Source organism: Arvicanthis niloticus, chromosome 3, assembly GCF_011762505.2.
Source record: "Arvicanthis niloticus isolate mArvNil1 chromosome 3, mArvNil1.pat.X, whole genome shotgun sequence".
Taxonomy (NCBI): Eukaryota; Metazoa; Chordata; class Mammalia; order Rodentia; family Muridae; genus Arvicanthis; species Arvicanthis niloticus.
The window spans coordinates 21,990,852-21,998,028 of NC_047660.1; positions in this window are offsets into that span (position 1 = coordinate 21,990,852).

Consider the following 7,177-nt stretch of genomic DNA (forward strand, 5'->3'; position numbering starts at 1 on the left):
CCTGGATATCCTAACACAAGAGAAGCAAAATAAAATGACCTTAAATACAATCTTATAAAGATGACAGAGGCCTTTAAAGAGGAATTGAGTAAATCCCTTAAAGAAATACAGGGAAATACAATCAAACAGGTGTAGGAAATGAGTAAGACTGTTTAAGACCTGAAAATGGAAATAGAAACAATAAAGAAACCACAATCTGAGACAATCCTGGAGATGAAAAACCCAGGTAAGAGAAGAACTACAGACTCAAAACCACTAACAAAATATAAGAGATGAAGGGAGAATCTCAGACAGAAGATACAATAGAAAAAAATCAATACATAGGTCAAAGAAAATACTAAATCCAGAAAGTTCCTGACAGAAAACATCCAGAGAATCTGATTACTATGAAAACACCAAATCTAAGAATATAGGTGTAGAAGAAGGAGAAAATTCCCAGCTTAAAGATCCAGAATCTATTTTCAACAAAATCATAGAAAATTTCCAAACCTAAAGAAAAAGATGCTTTAAACATATAAGAAGCATGCAGAACATCAACCATATTGGATCAGAAAAGAAAATCCTCCAACCACATGATAATCAAATCTCTAAATGTATAAAACAAAGAAAGAATATTAAAAGTTCCAAGGGAAAAAGGCCAAGGAACATATAAAGGAAGACCTATCACAATTATGCCAATATTCTCAACAATGACTCCAAAAGTCATTGTTTCCATAGTTTATAGTGGGGTGCTGAAGTCTCCTAATATTAAGGTATAGGGTTTGATGTGTGATTTAAACTTTAGTAATATTTCTTTTATGGATGTGGGTGTCCTTGCATTTGGGGCATATATATTCAGAACTGAGATGTCAAATTGGTGAATTTTTCCTTTGAGTATAGAGTGTCCTTCCCATCTCTTTTGATGAATTTAACTGATAGTCTATTTTATTAGATATTAGTGTGGCTATTCCAGCTTTTTTCTTGTGTAAGTTTGCTTGGGAAATCTTTTTCTAGCCTTTTATTCTGAGGTAATGTCTATCCTTGTTGTTGAGATGTAGTTCTTGTATGCAGCAGAGGGATAGATCCTATTTTTGCATCTATTCTATTTGCCTGTGTCCTTTTATTGGGGAATTGAGTCCATTGATGTTGAGAGATATTAATGACAAATGATCTGTAATTCCTGTTACGTTGTTGTTGCTGTTGGTAGTCTACGTGTGTGTCATTCCTCTCTTTTAGTTTTACTGGTGTGTAATTATTTCCTATGTCTTCTTGAGTGTAGTTAAATTCTTTGGGTTGGAGTTTTTTTCTTCTATTATCTTCTGTAGGGCAGGATTTGTGAGTAGATATTATTTAAATTTGGTTTTGTCATAGAATATATCTTGGTTTCTCCCTCTATGGTGATTGAAAATTTTTCCTCATATAGTAGTCTGGGATGGCATATGTATTCTCTTAGAGACTGCAAAACAACTGCCCAGGTCCTTTGACTTTTGGGGTCATTGTTGAAAATATTGGCATAATTCTGATAGGTCTTCCTTTATATATTCCTTGGCCTTTTTCCCTTGGAACTTTTAATATTCTTTCTTTGTTCTATACATTTAGAGATTTGATTATCATGTGGTTGGAGGATTTTCTTTTCTGATCCAATATGGTTGATGTTCTTCATGCTTCTTATATGTTTAAAGCATCTTTTTCTTTAGGTTTGGAAATTTTTTATGATTTTGTTGAAAATATATTCTGGAGATGCAGAAATGGTTCAGCATATGAAAAGCCATCAATATAATCTGCCATATAAACAACCTGTAAGAAAAGAAACACATGATCATCTCATTAGATGCTGAAAATACCTTTGACAAAATCCAACATGCCTCCATGATAAAAGTCTATGGATATCAGGGGTATAACGCACATATCTAAACACAATAAAGGCAATACTCAGCAAGCAGATAGCCAACATCAAAATAAATGGAGAGATATTTAAAACAATCCCACTGAAATCAGGGACAAAACAAGGCTGTTTAAGCTCTCCATATCTATTCAGCATAGTGCTTGAAGTTTTAGCTAGAGCAATAAGACAATGAAAGGATACCAAGAGGATACAAATTGGAAAGAAAGAAGTCAAAGTATTGTTATTCAGAGATGATATGATAGTTATATAAGTGACCCAAAACCTCTACCAGAGAACTCACACAGCCGAAAAACACCTTCAGCAAAGTGACTGGTTACAAAATTAATCAGAAAAAAAAATCAGTAGCCCTCCTATATACAAATGTTAAATGGGCTGAGAAAGAAATAAGGGAAACAACACCCTTCACAATAGCCACGAATAATATAAAATATCTTGGTATACCTCTAACCAAGTTAAAAAAAAAAAAAAAAAAAAAGACCTTTGTGGCAAGAACTTCAAGTCTCTAAAGAACAAAGTTGAAGAAAATATCAGAAGATGGAAATATCTACCTAACTGGATGTCTACATGTAGAAGAATGCTAGCAGAGCCATATGTATCACTCTGTACAAAACTCAAGTTCAAGTGGATCAAAGACCTCAAAATAAAAACAGATACACTAAATATGATAGAAGAAAAGTGGGGAATAACCTTGAATGTCTTGTCACAGGAACAACTTTCTTAACAGAACACCAAAAGCTTAGGCACTAAGATCAACAATTAATAACTGTGCTGAAAAGTTTCTGTAAAGTGAAAGACACCATCAAAAGGACAAACCAGCAGCCTAAAAAATGGGAAAAGATCTTTACTAAACCTACATATAACCTAGGACTGATATCAAATATATGCATAAAGAACTCAAGAATTTAAATATCAATAAATGAAATAACCCAATTTGAAAACAGGATATAAATTTACACAGAGAATTCTCAACAGAGGAATTCGAATGGCTGAGAAGCACTTAAAGATATGTTCAACATCCTTAATCATCAAGAAAATGCAAATTGAAAAAACTCTGAGATTTTTATCTTATACTATCAGAATGATGAAGATTAAAACTCAAGCAACATGACATTTGGCAAGACTATGGAGTAAGTAGGCTACTCCATTGTTTGTGAGACTGCAAACTTGTACAACCACATTGGAAATCAATTTGGTAGTTTCTCAGAAAACTGCAAATAATTTTACCACAAGTCCCAGCTATATCAGTCCCGGGAATATACCCAAAAGATGTTCCAGTGTACCGCAAACACTCTTGCTCAATGATGTTCATATAGCCAGGAACTAGAAACGACTGAGATGTTCCTCATCTGAAAAATGGATAAATAAGTGGTACATTTACACAATGGAATAGTTCTCAGGACATACAAAGAATGACATCATGAAATTCGCATGCAAATGAATGGGACTAGAAAATATCCTGAGTGAAGTAACCCAGATCCAGAAAGACAAACATGGTATAAACTCACTTGTAAGTGGATAATAGCCATAAAGTGCAGAATAGCCATGCTACAATCCACAGATCCAAAGACAATACGTAATAATGAGGGCCCAATGGGGGTTGTTTAAATCTGACTGTGAAGAGAAAATAGACACTGGGGGCACATGAAAGGAGTGAACTCGGTAAGGGATAAGGTGAAGAGGGAAGCAGGAGGATCAAGTCAGGGAAGGTAACAGAGAGTAAGGGTGGGGAAAGAGAACTAGAATGGGGGAAAGGCATCTCTGGGACCAGCCAGAAACGTAGAACAATGGAAACTCCCAGGAATCTATGATGATAACCCTAGCTAGGACTCCTAGCAATGGAGAATATGGAATCTGAAACAGCCATCTCTTGTAATGAGAAAAGACTTCTAATAGAGGAACAGGGACACCAACCTAGCCGCAAAACCTAGACACACAATTTGTCCTTGCTTATAAGAAGTACAAGGATAAAGATGGAGAAGAATTTTCCGGAATGTCCAACCAATAACAGGCCCAGCTTGAGATCCACACCACGAGAGACAGCCTACCCCTGACATTATTAAGGATATTCTGTTATACTTGCAAATAGCCACCTAGCATAACTGTCATCTGAGAGGCTTTACACAGCAACTGATGGAAACAGATGCAGAAACCCACAACCAAACATTAGGCAGAGCATTGGGAATCTTATTGATGGGGCAGGGGAGGAGGGTTGAAGGAGTCAGAGGAGTCAAGAACACCACAAGAAAAGATACAGAATCAACTATGGGCCCATAAGGTCCCAGAGAGATTAAACTGCCAAACAAATAACATGCATGGTATGGTCATAGACCCTCAGCACATATGTAACAAAGTGTAGCTTGGTCTTCATGTGGGACTCCTATAATAGCAGGAACAGGGACTGTATCTTACTTTGTTGCCTGCTTTTGGAGTTCTTTTCCACTTCTGCACTGTCTTGCCCAACCATAATAGGTGAAGACATACCTATTCCTAGAGCAACTTGATATGCCAAGGCAGGTTGATATCCATGGAAGGCCTGCCTTCTTTTGGTGATAAAGAGGGGCAGGAGGATTACGGGGAGGGGAGATGAAAGGGAGGGAATGGAAGGAGAGGATGGGGGATAAGATGTAATTGGATGTAAAGTAAATTTTGAAAAACATATAAAAATTACACATATAGTTGAATGTAATTCTATAGAACTAGTATAAAAAGAAATTCTATTTAATATTGATCAAGTATGTAAGTTAGTATATACTAACTCTTAAAAAGAGTTATAGAGGGAACTTCATAAATGAGATAAGTCAGTGGACATAAAAATACATGTGCAAAGCAAGGTATGGTGGTGCAGATCTGTTGTCCCAACACCTAGGAGGGTGTGGAAGAATGGTATTCAAGACAATGTACATCAAAGAGAAAAGACAGAGCAAGAGAAGCAAAAGGGGAGGGAAGGGAAGGAGACAAGAGGAGGAGACATCAGCCCTAAAACGTTATCAGTTACTCCATGCTTATCAACTCAAAATTGCCTTGGTTCCTGTCTTGTTGTACCAGAGTTTGGTCATTTTTATTTCCTCCATGATAGTTTTAAAATTTGTGGATAACAAATTCACTCCATTCCATCTGAGTTCTCTGCTACCTGAGCTCCTCATCTGTGGTGACATATGGGTTTGACTGTTTGGTCATAGACAGTGACACTATTAGGAGGTGTGGCCTGGCTGGAGTAGGTGTAGATTGTTGGAGGAAGTGTGTCACTGTGGAGGCAGACTTTGTGACAGTCTAATTTCTCTGAAGTGACTGTGACTCAGATGGTTGCCACAGATCACTTAGTTGACATTGGCTTTTAAAAGGTCTAATAAAGAATCAAAATGTAAGCCTGGTGGTGGTGGCGCACGTCTTTAATCCCAGCACTTGGGAGACAGAGGCAGGTGAATTTCTGAGTTCGAGGCCAGCCTGGTCTACAGAATGAGTTCCGGGACAGCCAGGGCTACACAGAGAAACCCTGTCTCGAGAAAAAAAGAAAAAAACAAAACAAGAATCAAAATGTAGTTTTTCTCCATTCTTCCCTGGCCCGAGTAGTAAGTCCTCTCTCAGAACTCTCAAGTAAGATATAGACCTAAACCACAAACTGGCTGTTTGTCCTTAATGATACTCTGACATAAGAAGAAACCCCAAAGATCATAAATAAAACAAAAAAGTCTAAATGTAAGACTTGAGATAGATAGATAAAGGGGATCTTAGAGATCATTTTCCCAAAATAATTATTTGTAAAAGTATTCTAAGTCAGGCAGTGTCAATTGTGAAATTACTATCCAAAGATAACTTGCTAAATGCCTCAGGTAGTGATGGAATTAGTCGCTCACTGCAGCTTTAATCAATAAATCGTTGTTGATTTATGACTCATGTATCACCTCATAATTGTACAACATTTGACAGCTTACAAATCACTTATACATGCATTACCCCATTTTCATCTCACAACAGGCCTTCGAGAGCACTTAGATTATTGTGTTCATGCTATGTAGAAGGAAATTGCTCCACCGATAGCCTCCAGCCCTCTCTGTGATTCCACTGCTAACAGGCATGTGTAGAGTGAGACTAGACTCTGGAATCTACAGCCTGCCATTCAGTGCTTGTATAGTACAAGGATGGACAAAGTAAAGAAGAGTCGCTGACACAGCTAGGAATTAATATGACAAGGCCAGTCTCTCACTAATGCCAAATCTGCTTTGTGGGTTACAAGTCAAACCAGTCAAATTCCTCAAAATAATGCAAGATAGGCTTTCAGGAATCTTAACGTAAAGCACGATGAACTAGAAAAATGAAGAAGAAATGTGAAATAGTTTTTGCTGTTTTATTGTCAATGTTCTTAAATCCAAGAACCACATTAAAAGGGGAAATGCACTGCATGTGACATTTGTTAAATTTTTATACTTCCTACAAGATACAGTTATGGATTCTTGAATGATAATAATACCTACAATGATGGTTTACTAATAGTCAAAGTAACAAGATCTAAAAAGACTGGAGCATGTCTCTGAGGAATTTTCTAGATTAGGTTAATTGAAGCGAAAAGACCCCCATCCTAATTGTAGGCAGCACCATTTCATGTGCTGGAATTATGGACTGAAAAGAAAGAGAGAGGAATGGGGGAGGGAGAGGGAATGGAAGAGGAAGAGGGAGATGAGCACCAATATTCACTTCTTTCTGCTTCCTGACTGTGGACTTACTATGCTCAGCTAGCTGTCTACTCTCTCTCATCACGGTACCTTTCACACTTTCCTGCCATGATTGAATGCTATTCTCAAACTATAAGCAATAATAAGTCCCTCTTCCGTTAAACTGCTTTTCATCAGGCATTTGTCACAGTATTGTGGGAAGTAACTAACACTTACTGTGACTGGCCAGGTATGGTTGGTAGTACAAAGTATAAATTAGGTGCTGTTTGTTTTAGGTGGTTCTTTCTCAATCCTTGAGATAAACTATTTTATAGAGGGTCAATCTGAGAACTGGAAATAAAAAAGCCACTCTATACAAGTATAGTTAGTAAGCAGGACTGAAGTCCAGCACTGTCATATCCTAAGGCTCATATTCCTTGGCCAAAGCTGCTTTACCGTCCTTCACTCTCTATGCCAAGTAGAGTACCAACCAGCAACTTTCCAAAGCATGAAAAAGTTTCTGTTTCATGTTCTGCAAACAAATAAAAAATGTATTTCAATGCAATAATTTATTTATCTGACAGATTTATATCATGTTTCCTGTTTGTACATAAAAATATATCATAGGGATCATGCTGCTAAA